Source organism: Thamnophis sirtalis, unplaced genomic scaffold (genome assembly GCF_051295495.1).
Source record: "Thamnophis sirtalis isolate CommonGarterSnake01/CBP01778 unplaced genomic scaffold, rThaSir2_p1.2 scaffold_15, whole genome shotgun sequence".
NCBI lineage: Eukaryota > Metazoa > Chordata > Lepidosauria > Squamata > Natricidae > Thamnophis > Thamnophis sirtalis.
In genome coordinates this window covers 13,079,426-13,096,982 of record NW_028261395.1, presented here as the reverse complement: position 1 = coordinate 13,096,982, position 17,557 = coordinate 13,079,426, and positions in this window count along the sequence as shown.

The window sequence follows — 17,557 nt, the reverse complement described above, 5'->3', positions numbered from 1 at the left end:
CAGGAAGCTCCGACAGCCCCAAGGAGCCTCAGGTCAACCCTGAGCTACAAATATTCTCCTTTATTGGCTCCCAGTTTTGCCTCTAGGAAAAACACGCTTTCTTTTAATGCTCTCATCAGACCCCGAAAGGCATTCAGGAGGACATGAGAGCAGTCTTCCAATATTTGAGGGGCTGCCACAGAGAGGAGGGGGTCAAGCTATCTTCCAAAGCACCTGAAGGCCAGACAAGGAATAATGGAGGGAAACTGAACAAGGGGAGATTCAACCTAGAACTGAGGAGAAATTTTTTGACAGGGAGACCAATCAACCAATGGAGCAGAAGTTGCCTTCAGAAGGTGTGGGAGCTTCATCCCTGGAAGCTTTGAAGAAGAGACTGGACTGCCATTTGTCAGAAATGGTGTAGGATCTCCTGCTTGGATGAGGGCGTTGGACCTGATGACCCACAAGGTCCCTTCCAACTCTGTTAATCTTTTCAAATTTCTAGAGAGACTGGGAAGGATTCCATACATGGATGTCTGAACCTCTGAATGGAGAAATGCTTAATTCCTTCTTTGAATCTCTTTTTAGGCACAAAGTGGGGAAAAAAATATGAAAAGGATGATGAGAGAGATAGAATTGGTATACAATTCCAAATAAGCACATTATATCTAAGGTGGCTAACCAAGTGAGGAGTCCTTCATGGAACTACATCTACATGTGGCGAAATATTCAGAGGGGACCTCAAGTTTCTGCCTTGGGCTCCGGACTCTTCCATCTCTTCCCAAATGATCTATGTGAGGGGACAGAAAGGGAACTCAGCAGGTTTGCAGATGGCACCAAGCTTGTGGGAATTACTAGAACATAAGGTCAATATCCAGAAGACACAAACATTGGACGCTACCTAACAGGCAGCAATAAAAGAGCGGAAGATTCAAGAGGGAGAGAAGCGCTGGTACTACTTTCTATCTCATTGGTCAGACCTTCCTTGGAATACTTTGTCCAGTTCTAGTCACCCCGAAAAAGAAAAAGTTGTGGAGATTCTGGACAGTGTGAAGAGAAGAGGAACAAAGATGATTTAAGGTCTAGAGGCCAAATCATTTAATGAATGGTTGATGGAGTTCGCTATGTCTAGCTGAGAAAAGGTGGGAAGGATTGGGCAGCCATGATAGAATCTTCTGGCACTTTTAGGGGCTCCCACAGAGAAGAGGGGAGTGACTTTGTCTCCAGAGCCCTGGAGGGAAGGAGAAGAGGAAATTGGTGGGAGTTTGTTAAAGAGAGACCCAGTCTAAAAGTCAGGATAATTTTTCAAACAGTAGGAACAATTAAGCCATGGAATAAGTTGCATCCCAAAGTAGAGAGTGCTCCATTTCTGGAAGTTTTCAAAGTGGACAAGAGAACCATTTGACTGGGATGGTATAAAGTTCCTGCCTTTAGCAGAGGGTTGGACTAGAAGACCTCCAAAGTCCCTGCCAGTCCTATAAATCTACCTCCTATGTTCTACCTTCCCTAAGACTACTTCACCACCCACCACCCACCGGCCACTGACCAGCTCCAGTTAGCCTTGGTGGCCCCTGGCTTCTCCCTCCTGTTGCTTCTCTCTTGCAGCTTCTGGAGCAGAAGGAGTTTCTGCCTGCCCCCCCGAGACCCTCAACCCAGCCCTGTCTTCCAACTCTGCCACCAGCTCCGTCAGCCTTGTGGCCTCTGAGGTCTCCGCTACCTTGAGGCATCTCCTGCAGACCCCTTGGCTCCGAGTTCGGCTTATAGCTGTTCTCTCCTCTCCTGTGGGCTGCCCAGATCCCAGCTGCTCGGCTCGTTTGGCTGCTCGGTTCTGGCTCCCAGATCCGGCTCTGGCCAGACTCTCTGCCCTCCCCACAGCAGAGCCCTCACCCTCCTCACTGCTGCCCTTCAGACTCAGATGGCACTCCGAGGCTTGGAGTTGAGCCTGGGGATCCACCCTTACCAACCTCACCACTGCCATGGCCATCACCTCCACCCTCCTTCTTGGCTTGGAGTCCTGGGATTCCTCAGTGCTCTCAGGCCCTGATGCTCGGTGGCTGGAAGGGTTTCAGCTCAGCTGACAGTCCTGCAGAGTGACTGGTAAGGTGGGGGTAAGGGAGGGGCTTCAGCTGGTAAGGGTGAGGCTCTCCTGACTCCCCTGGCACACTGGGTGGCAAGTCAAGGGAAGGGAGGGGGAGGATCTCTTTTCTCTTTCGAATGGGTAAAAGGCAGCCATTCCTCTATTCCATGTATGGGGAGAGAGAGTGTCAGCAAAGTTGTCCCATGTGCTGGTCACTCAGGAGTGCCAACATCATTTCTGAAGGAGGCCACTTGGCTGGTGACCTCCCTGTGGAGATCTTCCCAGTCTTTCTCCAAACACCTGTTCTGCAGCTCTAATTCTTGGATGGCCATTCTGACATGTCCTTCTCTCTTGTCCTCCAGTCCTTCTCTCTTGTCCTCCAGAGTTTTCTCCAGGTCCTCCATTCTGGCCTGGTAAACACAGATCTGCTGCTGCTGCAGATGGTTGAGGTGCTTCTTCTCATTTCCCCCTCACATTCTGAAGAATGGAGACTTTCTGCTTCAGTTGGCTGGAGTGGCTTTTCTCCACAAAGTGGAACTTTGGTCCATCTCAGCCAGTTCATGCTGCAGACTCTAGAGGGGCTTCTTGAGTTCTTAAGAAGGTTCCAGGCCTCTTTGAGGAACATCTCAGAAGCTCAGGAGCTTCTCAGAGGTTCTAAGGCAGCCTTCTCAAGTTTGAGGAAGGCCACTTGGCTAGGAACCTCAGACATTTCTTTCTGGAGTTCTTCAGTGTGTTTCACCAAAGATTCTTTCTCTGGCTCTAACTGGTGGATCATTGTGTTGGCATGGTCCAAGCTTCCTTTGTTGTCCAGCAGAGTTTTCTGCAGGTCTTCTGTTGTGTTCTGAAGTTGATCCACTGTCTGCTTGAGACAACTGTGCTTCTCTTTCATCCGTTGTTTGTCTTTCATGGATTCCTGGATCTGAATGTCAACAGAATCTGGTTAATCTGGAGATCATGGAGGCCATCACTGCTCATTGAGAAAACAGCCCAAGGATATTCCCTAAAGGACCTTTTCTTCCTTGCTGCTGACCTGTTTGGAAAATGGAGAGACACAGTCACTTCTTCTCTCAGTTCAGGGGACATTATGCTAACTGCCTAAAGTCCACAGATGCCTTCAAGTGGCCAAGTTTGAGAAGCTCTGACTTAATCCATCACAACTGATCTCCCTTCAAACTATCTTGACTTCCCATTTGATTCTGGCTCCAATTCGACGCTCATCTGCTATCAAGACTCTCCAAAGGAGTCAGATTCTGCGATCAGTCAATTCGGCCCCCTCTGGCACTGCTAGGGGGTTTCCCAGGAGAGGGAACGGGGGGGACCATTCGGATTAGGAAAAAGCCCCCCCCTCCAAGTACTTACCAGCCCCATCCAAGGCAAGAAATCCTGGTGGGTCCCTTTGAGCCAATCCCTCTCTCTCAGCCACAGCCTACCTCACAAGCATGTTGTTCTGAGGATGATGGAGTCTTCAGTATGTTCACTCCCTTCAGCTATTTAGAGAAAGAATAACGGTGGATAAAACTCTGAGTAATTTAAAATAAAAGAATAAGTCAATCAGCAGGATGAGTCTGTTTGGGAAATAACTACATCTGGCCAATGGAATCCCTTTTTTATGTTAATCTTTCCAGGTCAGTTTCTACCTTTGGGGTCTCAATGCCTCTCCAATTGGGACATCCTGGAGCCAATTTTTCCCCCTAGATCACATTGTCATGTTTGGTTGAACCCCCACTTTTCTAATCTCTCCCCCTTAGTTCTGCCTTAAAGGGAGGGGTCTCTCCCTCCTGAGGAGCCCAGGCGAGGGAGACCCTGCGATGCCCCCAGTGCCATCCATCCAATCCAGCCACTTTCCAGGGATGTTGAGCAGAGCCTCCATTATGTGGTCCAGACTCCCCAAGGATGTTGGAGGTTGCCATGGCGAGTTCCAGCCAATGATCTCAGAAGGAGCCTCTGATGTCACAAGCCAAGCATTTGATTGGCCTGGACCTGAGATTTGAATAATAATCGCCAACTGGCTGCCTTTCCCGGGGGGCGGGGGAGTTATCCATTGATGAGCCAATCCTGAAGGAGCTTTGAGCCCCGAATTCAGTTCAGCCAGAGTGGCTCCCTCTGAAGGGGGAACCCTCCATTGCCTGGAGAGGTTGGGGAGCCCCAGATTCCGTCCCTTCTCTGGGGATGGAGTCCAGATTGAGAATCTTGTCCCTTGGATCTGGAATCCGGTATGAGAGAGCCAGAGAATCCAGGTTTCCCTGCACCTGCCCAGATGATGAAAGGGAAATATGCATAAAATATTAGATATTATTCCTCTTAAAAGGGCATTGTGGGAAGGGGCCTGAAGAAACAATGGATCTAATGATGTACAGTCCCTAACCAAGTATCCTACACATAGTCCTCAATTTATATCCATTCATTTAGCAACAGTTCCAAGTTCCACAGCCATTGAAAAAAGTGCTTTATGATGGGTCCTCATACTTTTGACTAGTGCAGCACATAGTCGCCACTTGGGTTCCTGGCAATCAACATGGATTTTTGACAAGGAAAATCGGTGGGCAACTATTCTTATTCTTAATCACAGGGTTTGTTTTAATCATCTTCATTAAATATGGAGAAACTCCCATTGTCAAAGCCAACAACCGGGACCTCTCCTACATCCTCCTGGTCTCCCTCCTGCTTTGCTTCTTGTCTCCTTCTCTCTTCATTGGTCAACCAAGGAAAGCCACCTGCCTTCTCCGACAAACGGTTTTCAGCATCATCTTCTCAGTTGCCGTTTCTTCTCTCTTGGCCAAAACCATCACGGTGGTGCTGGCTTTCCTGGCCACAAAACCAGGAAAGCGAGTGAAGAGATGGTTGGGGAAGAGCTTGGCCAACTCCATCATCCTGTCTTCTTCTGCAGTCCAAATTATCATCTGCTCCATCTGGCTGGGAGTTTCTCCCCGCTCCCTGACTCTGACCTCCACTCCCAGCCTGGAGAGATCATCCTTCAATGGAACGAAGGGGCTGTTGTCTTAGTTTGAGTCCCGCATCTCTCTAGAGGTGAAAACGGGGTGAGATAGACCTCAAATTAAATGAAAACAGCGGTTTTCAAAGTCTATGGGAAATTGCACTAGCAATAGTAGCCTGCCATCTTGTGGCCATTTTGCGTATGACAGACAGCAACCTGTAATTCCAAAAATTAATGTAAATAAAATAAGGATGCAAATCGGGCGAAATCCGACATGAGATCTTACTCTGAGTCCCCCATCTCTATTGAGATGAAAACGGGGTGAAATAGACCTCAAATGAAAACAGCGGTTTTCAAAGTCTATGGGAAACTGCTTTAGCAATAATAGTTACACATGGCTTAATGATACTATAATACCAGTCCTTAAACTGTGAGGCCCATTCAGGCATTAAATACTAAAAGGCAAAGGAGTAGAAATGCAAAAGGGTTTCCTACATCAGTTGTGTAAAATAGCCATGGTGGATTAATCACATGGATCCTCAGTGCTGATGCGGAGAATCGAGCCACCTTTGCTGTAACCACAGTCTGTTCGGTCTTAAGCAGCCACTGGAGCTGAGCAGTGTCGGAATGGCCAGGATGCCTATCAGTTATTGAGAGGATATGTTTCTTTCCAATATCTCCCTAGAAAGAGCATCGAAGGAGTCTGTGTCCAATTGTCTATCCAGGAGAGGAGGGGGGATTGGGGGAGAGAGGGAGGGAGGTGGGGTGGGGGACTTGCTACCTCGTGTGCCAGGTGAGTCTGGCCAGAGCCGGATCTGGGAGCCAGAACTGAGCAGCCAAATGGGCTGAGCAGTGAGGGGCCGAACAGCCCGCAGGGGAGGAGGGGAGAGGAGAGCAGCCAGAAGCTGAAGGGGAGCCCAGGGGTCCCTAGGAGAGGCCTCGGGGGAGCAGAGCGCCCCGAGGCAGCAAGGCTGAGGGAGCAGGGGGGGGGGGCAGAACAGAAGGACAGGGCTGGGTGGAGGGTCTCGGGGGCAGGCAGAAGCTCCTGCTGCTCCAGAGCCTCTCAGGGGTAAGCAAGAGAAGGAGGAGGCCATGCCTAACATCTACCTATACTTTCGCTCCCCTCCCCTCATGCATCCACCCCATACCACCCCATAGATGGCCTCTCCCACCAATCAGACAAGCCCATCCACACCACACCAGACCCGACTCCCACCCCATAAAGAAACATCCCATTCAACCCCTCTGGCTCTAAACCTATGGGGAGCCCCCCCCCCCCAAACATTCTTCATCAAGCATAGAGAACTTCACCAACCGCAACAGTCTAAGAGAGTTGGAAGGGACCTTGGAGGTCTTCTAGTCCAAGTTCTGCTCAAGCAGGCTAATAGTGGAGTCTTTAAGAGGGTTCTGACTTCAAGCTAAGAGAGATCTAATAAAATGGAATTCAAAGTAGAGAAAAGTAAACTCTTATACTTGGGTAAGAAAAGACAAAAGTACACATATACTCTGGATGAAACCAGGCTTAATAGCAGTAACTGTGAGAGGGATCCTGGTGTCTTAGTGGAGAACCAATTAAATATAAGCATTAACAGAGGGATACAATCAAGATCAAGGCAGGTACTAAAACCACTCTATAAAGCCTTTGTAAGACCACAGCTAGAGTACTGCATACAGTTTTGGTCACCACACTATAAAAAGATATTGAGGCTGTAGAAAAAGTGCAGAGAAGAGCAACCAGGATGATTAGTGGATTGGAGGCTAAAAGAGTTGAAGAACAGTTGCAGGAACTGGGCATGGCTAGTCTAGTGGAGAGAAGGACCAGGGGAGACAGTTTTCCAATATTTGAGGAAAGAAAGGAAGGGACAAGCTATTTTCCAAGGCACCTGAAGGCCGGACAAGGAACAATGGATGGAAACTGAACAAGGAGAGAGTCAACCTAGAACTGAGGAGAAATTTCCCGACAGTGAGACCAATCAACCAATGGAGCAGAAGTTGCCTTCAGAAGGTGTGGGAGCTTCATCCCTGGAAGCTTTCAAGAAGAGACTGGACTGTCATCTGTCAGAAATGGTGTAGGATCTCCTGCTTAGGTGGGGCTGTTGGACCAGATGATCTACAAGGTCCCTTCCAACTCTGTTAATCTTTTCCACTTTCTAGAGAGTCTGGGAAGGATTTCTCACCTGGATGTCCGAAACTGTGAATGGAGAAATGCTTAATTCCTTCTCTGAATTTCTTTTTAGGCACAAACAAAAAAATATGAAAAGAATGACAAGAGAGATAGAATCGGTATACAATTCCAAATAGCCACAAAATTCATAGAGTGGCTGACCAATTGCACCCAGTGAGTAGACCTTCATGGAGCTACATGGGGTGAAATATTCAGAGGGGACCTCAAGTTTCTGCCTTGGGCCCCCGACTCTTCCATATCTTCCCAAATGATCTATGTGAGGGCACAGAAAGGGAACTCATCAGGTTTGCAGATGGCACCAAGCTTGTGGGAATTACAAGAATATAAGCTCAATATCCAGAAGACACAAACATTGGATTCTACCTAACAAGATGCAGTTCACTGGTGAGAAAAGCCAGGATCTGCACTTAGGAGACCCCAATGCCCAGGTACAGAACAGGGGGTACCAGGCTCAGCAGTGGCACCTGTGGAAGGATCTCCTGGCAAAGCACTTGAGGATCAGCCAGAACTCTGCTGCAGATGACAAAATAGGCCTAGGCAGTCTTAGTCAGCAATAAAGGAGGGGAAGATTCAAGAGGGAGAGAAGGGCTGGTAGAGCTTTCTGTCTCTCTGGTCAGAGCATTCTTGGAATACTTTGTCCAATTCTGGTCACCCCAGAAAAGAAGAAGTTCTGGAGATTCTGGACAGTGTGAAGAGAGGAAGAATAAAGATGATTTAAGGTCTAGAGGCCAATTTTGATTAACAGTTGAGGGAGTTTGCTATGTCCAGCCGAGACAAGGTGGGAAGGATTGGGCAGCCATGATAGAATCTCCCGGCACTTTCAGGGGCTCCCACAGAGAAGAGGGGGGTGACTTCATCTCCAGAGCCCTGGAGGGAAGGAGAAGAGGAAATGGGTGGGAGTTTGTTAAAGAGAGACCCGATTTAGAAGTCAGGAGAGGTTTTCAGACAGTAGGAACAATTAAGCCATGGAATAAGTTGCCCCCCAAAGTAGTGAGTGCTCCATTTCTGGAAGTTTTCAAACTGAGCAAGAGAACCATTTGACTGGGTTAGTGTAAAGTTCCTGTCTTGAGCAGAGGGCTGGACTAGAAGACCTCCAAAGTCCCTTCCAGCCCTATAAATCTACCGCCTATGTTCTACCATCCCTAAGGCCACTTCACCACCCACCACCCACCGGCCACTGACCAGCTCCAGTTGGCCTTGGTGGCCCCTGGCTTCCCCCTCCTGTTGCTTCTCTCTGGCAGCTTCTGGAGCAGCAGGAGTTTCTGCCTGCCCCCGAGACCCTCAACCCAGCCCTGTCTTCCAGCTCTGCCACCAGCTCTGTCAACCTTGCGGCCTCCGGGGGTCTCTGCTGCCCCGAGGCATCTCCTGCAGACCCCTCAGTTCCCAGTTCGGCTTCTAGCTGTTCTCCCCTCTTCTCCTCTCCTGTGGGCTGCCCAGATCCCAGCTGCTCGGCTCGTTTGGCTTCTCGGTTTTGGCTCCCAGATCCGGCTCTGGCCAGACTCTCTGCCCTCCCCACAACAAAGCCCTCATCCTCCCCACTGCTGTCCCTTGGCCTCAAATGGCACTCCGAGGCTTCTAGCTGAGCCTGGGGATCCATTGCTACCAACCTTACCTCACCACTGCCATGGCCATCCCCCCCACCCCCCTTCTTGGCTCAAAGCCCTGGGATTCCTCAGTGCTCTCAGGCCCTGATGCTCGGTGGCTGGGAGGGTTTCAGCTCAGCTGACAGTCCTTCAGTGAGGGGGGGTTCAGCTGGTAAGGGTGGGGCTCTCCTGACTCCCCTGGCACACTGGGTGGCAAGTCAAGGGAAGGGAGGGGGAGGATCTCTTTTCTCTTTCGAATGAGTAAAAGGCAGCCATTCCTCCATTCCAGGTATGGGGAGAGAGAGTGTCAGCAAAGTTGTCCCATGTGCTGCTCACTCAGGAGTGTTAACATCATTTCTGAAGAAGGCCACTTGGCTGGTGACTTCCCTGTGGAGATCTTCCCTGTCTTTCTCCAAACACCTGTTCTCCAGCTTTAATTCTTGGATGGCCATTCTGACATGGGTCAGTCCTTCTCTCTTGTCCTCCAGAGTTTTCTGCAGGTCCTCCATTCTGGCCTGGTAAACACAGGTCTGCTGCTGCTGAAGATTGTTAAGGTGCTTCTTCTCATTTCCCCTCACATTCTGAACAATGGAGACTTTCTGCTTCAGTTGGCTGGAGTGGCTTTTCTCCACAAAGTGGAACTTTGGTCCATCTCAGCCAGTTCATGCTGCAGACTCTAGAGGGGCTTCTTGAGTTCTTAAGAAGGTTCCAGGCCTCTTTGAGGAACATCTCAGAAGCTCAGGAGCTTCTCAGAGGTTCTAAGGCAGCCTTCTCAAGTTTGAGGAAGGCCACTTGGCTAGGAACCTCAGACATTTCTTTCTGGAGTTCTTCAGTGTGTTTCACCAAAGATTCTTTCTCTGGCTCTAACTGGTGGATCATCGTGTTGGCATGGTCCAAGCTTCCTTTGTTGTCCAGCAGAGTTTTCTGCAGGTCTTCTGTTGTGTTCTGAAGTTGATCCACTGTCTGCTTGAGACAACTGTGCTTCTCTTTCATCCGTTGTTTGTCTTTCATGGATTCCTGGATCTGAATGTCAACAGAATCTGGTTAATCTGGAGATCATGGAGGCCATCACTGCTCATTGAGAAAACAGCCCAAGGATATTCTCTAAAGGACCTTTTCTTCCCTGCTGCTGACCTGTTTGGAAAATGGAGAGACACAGTCACATCATCTCTCAGATCACGGGACATTTTGTTAACTGCCTAAAGCCCACAGATGCCTTCAAGTGGCCAAGTTTGAGAAGCACTGACTTAATCCATAACAACTGATCTCCCTTCAAACTATCCTGACTTCCCATTTGATTCTGGCTCCAATTCGACGCTCATCTTCTATCAAGACTCTCCAAAGGAGTCAGAATCTACGATCAGTCAATTCGGCCCCCTCTGGCACTGCTAGGGGGTTTCCCAGGAGAGGGAACGGGGGGGACCATTCGGATTAGGAAAAAGCCCCCCCCCCTCCAAGTACTTACCAGCCCCATCCAAGGCAAGAAATCCTGGTGGGTCCCTTTGAGCCAGTCCCTCTCTCTCAGCCACAGCCTACCTCACAAGCATGTTGTTCTGAGGATGATGGAGTCTTCAGTATGTTCACTCCCTTCAGCTATTTAGAGAAAGAATAACGGTGGATAAAACTCTGAGTAATTTAAAATAAAAGAATAAGTCAATCAGCAGGATGAGTCTGTTTGGGAAATAACTACATCTGGCCAATGGAATCCCTTTTTTATGTTAATCTTTCCAGGTCAGTTTCTACCTTTGGGGTCTCAATGCCTCTCCAATTGGGACATCCTGGAGCCAATTTTTCCCCCTAGATCACATTGTCATGTTTGGTTGAACCCCCACTTTTCTAATCTCTCCCCCTTAGTTCTGCCTTAAAGGGAGGGGTCTCTCCCTCCTGAGGAGCCCAGGCGAGGGAGACCCTGCGATGCCCCCAGTGCCATCCATCCAATCTAGCCACTTTCCAGGGATGTTGAGCAGAGCCTCCATTATGTGGTCCAGACTCCCCAAGGATGTTGGAGGTTGCCATGGCGAGTTCCAGCCAATGATCACAGAAGGAGCCTCTGATGTCACAAGCCAAGCATTTGATTGGCCTGGACCTGAGATTTGAATAATAATCGCCAACTGGCTGCCTTTCCCTGGGGGGGAGGAGTTATCCATTGATGAGCCAATCCTGAAGGAGCTTTGAGCCCCGAATTCAGTTCAGCCAGAGTGGCTCCCTCTGAAGGGGGAACCCTCCATCGCCTGGAGAGGTTGGGGAGCCCCAGATTCCGTCCCTTCTCTGGGGATGGAGTCCAGATTGAGAATCTTGTCCCTTGGATCTGGAATCCGGTATGAGAGAGCCAGAGAATCCAGGTTTCCCTGCACCTGCCCAGATGATGAAAGGGAAATATGCATAAAATATTAGATATTATTCCTCTTAAAAGGGCATTGTGGGAAGGGGCCTGAAGAAACAATGGATCTAATGATGTACAGTCCCTAACCAAGTATCCTACACATAGTCCTCAATTTATATCCATTCATTTAGCAACAGTTCCAAGTTCCACAGCCATTGAAAAAAGTGCTTTATGATGGGTCCTCATACTTTTGACTAGTGCAGCACATAGTCGCCACTTGGGTTCCTGGCAATCAACATGGATTTTTGACAAGGAAAATCGGTGGGCAACTATTCTTATTCTTAATCACAGGGTTTGTTTTAATCATCTTCATTAAATATGGAGAAACTCCCATTGTCAAAGCCAACAACCCGGACCTCTCCTACATCCTCCTGGTCTCCCTCCTGCTTTGCTTCTTGTCTCCTTCTCTCTTCATTGGTCAACCAAGGAAAGTCACCTGCCTTCTCCGACAAACGGTTTTCAGCATCATCTTCTCAGTTGCCGTTTCTTCTCTCTTGGCTAAAACCATCACGGTGGTGCTGGCTTTCCTGGCCACAAAACCAGGAAAGCGAGTGAAGAGATGGTTGGGGAACAGCTTGGCCAACTCCATCATCCTGTCTTCTTCTGCAGTCCAAATTATCATCTGCTCCATCTGGCTGGGAGTTTCTCCCCCCTCCCTGACTCTGACCTCCACTCCCAGCCTGGAGAGATCATCCTTCAATGGAACGAAGGGGCTGTTGTCTTAGTTTGAGTCCCGCATCTCTCTAGAGGTGAAAACGGGGTGAGATAGACCTCAAATTAAATGAAAACAGCGGTTTTCAAAGTCTATGGGAAATTGCACTAGCAATAGTAGCCTGCCATCTCGTGGCCATTTTGCGTATGACAGACAGCAACCTGTAATTCCAAAAATTAATGTAAATAAAATAAGGATGCAAATCGGGCGAAATCCGACATGAGATCTTACTCTGAGTCCCCCATCTCTATTGAGATGAAAACGGGGTGAAATAGACCTCAAATGAAAACAGCGGTTTTCAAAGTCTATGGGAAACTGCTTTAGCAATAATAGCCTGCCACCTCGTGGCCATTTTGCGTATAGCAGGTGGGGACTAGAAATCGCAAAAGTTAATATAAATAAAAATATTCAGGGTGGGGATTGGGCGAAATCCGACGTAGGATCTTATTGTGAGTCCCACATCTCCCTAGAGGTGAAAACGCGATGAAATAGACCTCAAATTAAATGAAAACGTGAATGAGAATTTAGTCCTGTATAGCTGATGCTCTACTTCCCTCCTCTACATCTAGGAGACAAATGTGTCTGTCCCAGTTCTTGTCAAGATAGTTAAAGTCCCCCATTACTATTAGAGTGTGCTTTCTGCTGCATATCTTAGTCAACCGATTAGCAAAATGTTCATTTATATCCTGTCAACCATCCCACTAGCAAGTAGCATATGTGACCGGGGGGGGGGGGGGGGGGGGGGAGAGAATCTCCTGGGACATAATTTTACCAAAAGTATAACTTTACTTAGATTCATATAGGCACAGACCAGTGGTGGATTCCTACTGGTTCAGACTGGTTCGATCGAAGAGGTAGTGGTTTGGCAATCTGGGTCACTGGAACCAGCAGCGACTCAGGCCTGCCACGCCCTCAAAGTGGTTCTCCCGGTGGTGCCATAGGCTCCGCCATCTTGTTTTTCACTTTTGCACATGCACAGAAGCATTTTTCTTGCATTGTGCATGCCTGTGCAGCATGCATAAAGCGCACGCGTAAGAGGCGTGCATGAGGCGTGCACGAGCGATCTGGCAGTAGAGCCTGCGGGAACCCACTGTAGGAAGTTATCACCCAGCCCTCTCCCAGAAAAATGAAATATCCTAGGAAATATTGAAAGGGCAGAATATTTCTCTGGATGTGAAAAGAAAGAAACATGTTTTAAAAGACAGAATAGCTGCCTGCAGCTTCCTGCCCATCCCCCTTTGTCAATGGGCCGTTAAGAAGGCCAAGCTAGTCCCTTTACATAATAAAGACCTCTCCACTGCAGCCCCAGGGTGGATGGGAGTAAAGGCATGATAATATTGGTCCTTTACTCAACTGACCACATGGCATCTGAGAACTCAACCAAACTTGAGACTCTAAACACAGCCTAGAGAGTTGCCCCTGAATGGCTCCATGGGAGTCTGACAACCAATCAGAATACATTTCTTACACCGGAACAGGAAACAGAAAGGTGGGACTGAACAGGTTATAAAAAGCCTAGCAAGCCCCTCCCTTGGCTCTTCTCTTCTTCTCCACCAACATTGAAGCATGTGATCACCTTTTCTGTTCAGGGCTCAAGCCATGTGGTCCTATCCACCAATAAACCATCTTTCCAAGCAGCCTCCATGTCTCCAGTGTCTTTTTCCCCACTTGGAGCCGAACCCAGAAGGACATTTCTTTCATCACCACCCCTGGGACAGATGAAGTGAAGCCAATTCTAAAGGTTGCCACAGGCAGCTGCGTAGGTGAAGTTCTCCTTTTCCCGCTGTCCGTTGTTTGCCAATCCAACACAATCTTTGTGTTTTGGGAAACAGCCTGTGCCGTTTAAAGAGGACCCGTAACATAACCTTGAAGTGAATGAACTTCTACAGGGTGCGGCTGGCTCTCTTGAGTCCTTCCCCCCTGGGCTTCCACCCCCTCCCTTCCGATTCTGTTGTCAAGCTGAGAGGAAAATTGCAGGCAGGGATAGAACCCAAATCAGCGTTGATGTTTCCTCTGTTTGGATAGGGGGGTCTGTAGAATATGGCAATGCCATTCCTTTCCCCTTGTCTATTAGCCCAAAGGGATTCAAGGAAGCCTTCGTCCCTTTTCCCCTGCATTTCTTATGAAGTGTAGCTACTTCTTATACAAAACGCAAATCTGCCACCTCTTTGATTGGATACGTTTCTTTTGAATAATTTAAACCCTCCAGCTAGATATTGCATGTTCTACATCTGTACAGGACACGGTGGCTCAGTGGCTAAGATGCTGAGCTTGTCGATCAGAAAGTTCGGCGTTTCGGCGGTTCAAATCCCTAGCGCCACATAGCAGAGTGAGCTCCCGTGACTTGTCCCAGCTTCTGCCCACCTAGCAGTTTGAAAGAACCTTTACTGGACTTCTGTGGTTTAAGGCTGATGACATTTTCCTGTCTTTGTACACGACTTACAAGCAGGCTTTTATCTCTCCCTTCTGCCACGTCTGACTTTTATATTTTAATTCCCATTTTATCCTGTATTATATCTGTGCATACATTCCATCCTCTGATCCTTCAGTGGCACACAGAGCCCTCTCTGCGCTCACGCCAGCCCCAGCCCAGCTCCCCTGCGCATGTACATGCGCGCCCGCCTCCCGCCATCCAGCTGATTTTGGGGCCTCTGTGATGGGCCAGGGCGCACGCGGGGGATGCGTGAACATGGGGGGAGGCGCTCGCATTGCGCAGCAAACTCTGGTGGATGGAAGTGAGTGTGACAGACCTGGCCCTGCAGTGCTTCCTCTCTCAGTTGGAGGCTTCCTTCAGCCTTCAAACAGTTGCAGATTGGGATTTATTTGGCTTCCAGGTTGGTGCAGGAGGCTTTCCAGGGCCAAAATGGGGTGTGGAAGCACAGGTTTTTTTTTTGTCTGTTTTGGCCCTGGAAAGCCGCCTGCACCAACCTCGACCCCCCCCCTGCAACTGTTTGAACTGAGCGAGGAAGCACTGGGGGGGGGGGGTCCAGGCCACTCACACTCGCTTCCAGCCTGCCAGAGTTCACTGCCCCAGGGCAGGAAGGACGAAGAAGAGGAGGAGGAGAATGGCGAGGCTTTGCACAAGCCGGCAGGGGGGAGCGGTTAAGGGGGGGCTGGCTGGCTGGTTGGGGAGGGGGCAGTCATGGTGCTTAGGTGGCTACCACTGCCAGCAGCTTGCATGCCCCGACTGAAGCTGGAATTTGTAGTGCCGGGGGAGAAATGAGAGTCCCTGCTCAGGGCTGAAATTCCCCAGGTTCTGACAGGAAATTTTGAGTTGTTCGGAGAATGGGCAGCTTCCACCTCTGGCTGGCCCCAGAATGGGGTGGGAATTGAGATTGTGCAGCATGGAGGCAATGAAGGATTGGACCATGGGATAGACTTGTGGGTGTTGGGGGCTGATGGCCAAATATGGCCTTTTCAGGCTCCTGCCTCGGTGTGCCTGTTTTCCAATGAGACAAACCGAGACAGGAAGATCATTTTATTACAATTTATCAGAATATTCAGATAAAAGGGATTCCTCATTCAAAGAGGGGACCCCGATCTTCAGCTTACATCCCCTTTTATAGTTAACAGAACAAAGAAACCTGAAAGAGAAAAGTTGATTGGACGGGATAATAGCATACATATTTATTAAAATGAGGTTGAAGGGGAATAAATTCTAAGGAGAAAGGTTGTTTAGGGTTCACAAGAGACAAGCCAGACCCCAATTTGTACTAACAAACTTTTCTTATCTGGAGCTAGTCTCCAGCTGGTTTATCAGTTTAGGAATGTTAAAAGCTAATAAATCTTGAACATCACTTTAAAAGAAAGAATATAAATCAGATTAAAATGCAAACTAACTATATTAGTTAAGAAATAGCAAAAGCCATGTTATTTTCCCCTCAGGGCAAACTCTTGGACTTTCAGCTAGGTGGGAAAACCTGGAAGCTTTCAGATTTGGGTTTTCCCAGATGTGCCAACGTGGCTATTTTAATAAAGTGGAATTTCGAGGAACTTCTTGCCTCAGATTTTTATTTTATTTGGGATGCTACTTGGAACTCTGAGAATCCCACTTTATCAGGGTACCCTCATAAACAGCTTTTAAATAATCTTCCAACTCGATCGCTTATTGGGAAGGTGAACCAAGGCAGATTTGACTATCAGGCACAAGGAGTTTTGAAATCACCTCCAGTTTAGGATTAGTACAGGGCCGTGATGGTGAACCTATGGCACGCTTGCCCTAAGTGGCACCCATAGCCATGTTGCCGGCATGTGTGGCCTTGCCTTTCCGTCTTCCAAGTGTCTGGCGCACTGTACTTCATGCACCTGGCATTGGTGAAAACCAGCATGCGCATGCACACCGGCGATCTGATCGTCATGTGCCCCAGAACCCGGAAGTTCGGCTTTTCTGGAGCGTGGCCACATTAATCGTGCCCACATGAAATGTGCAGGTGTATGACATTTCCGCACCTTTTTGGCACTTGGTGCAGAAAAGGTTTGCCATCCCTGGCTCAGAGACTTCTAAGAACCAACCAGGATAGCTTCCAAACCATGATTAGGGTCTTAGGGTTATATGTGAGTCCAACTAATTGTGGCATGTTTCACATCTGGTGGCCATAAAAACCCATGGTTTCTGCCTTATGCAAGCCGGCCAAAGGCTGATGGTCTCTTCAGGTGTGTTTCTTGTTTTCCAAAATGGAGGTCACATGTGGAGAGTTGTTGGTCTGCATCCCTGTTTTATAAACTTTAAGATGAATGGACTTCCACCCCCAGAATTCCCCACCCAACAACGCATCTCCCAGGATTCACTGGCTATCAAGCTTTCCAGGGAATTCTGGGAATTAAAGTCAGTTCATCTTCAAGTTCTCAGTCTGAAAAATGCTGGTCTGTAGTCTCCCCTTGTGTCAGGAGTTAAACTCTGCACCAAGACTTGGCTAATCCATACATTTCTGAATAAGCAGGAGACAATTTTGCAGATGACTCCTGGGTTGTTTGGCTAATCCCTGATTAGGCTTCCTCCTTTGTTTTATATTTCTGGTTTTTATCTTTCTCTCCCCACTTGGAAGACCCAGCCCTGCATGGCTTCTCCCCCACAGGAGCCTCTCCTGGAAAGACACAAAGCAAACCTGGAGAAACCCCAGGGGCTGCGTCCGCCCCGCCAAAAAATCAGCCCTAGGACCCATAAATCAGGATAGTGTCTCCCAAGGAATCAGGGATGGGGTGAGGTGCCCGAGATCCCCACCTCCTTCCTGGCCATCTTGGGCCTTTTCTATGGGTCTGGGGCTTTGCTTTCCCAAATGTCATGCATGAAAACAGGTGGCAGTGGAACATGGGACTTGGGCTCCCTCCTTCCCAGGACTCAGAACATGGAACTTGGAGGGGGCTTTCCATCTGCAACATGAGGCTCCTGAGATCCCCTTTCTCTTCACCCCTTCATTCCTCCCTTGCTGTGAGGGGCAGCCTTGATTTCTCCATCTCTTTCCACTTGGTTTCTTCTGACTTCCCCCTCTCTGTGTGTTTATTTGTGGGTGTTTTTTCAACTAGGCAAAGTTCTGATAACTACTTTTCCATTAAAGTTGATTTGATTCTTGTAGTCTGGCCACACTGTTGCATCAGCCCTTTTGTAGGGGTGCCCTTGAGCATTGACTTTCAAAATAAAGCAAATGTTGGCATGAAATCAACAGGCAGCTACTTCAGATCCGTGACATTCTGGGGCATTAACTG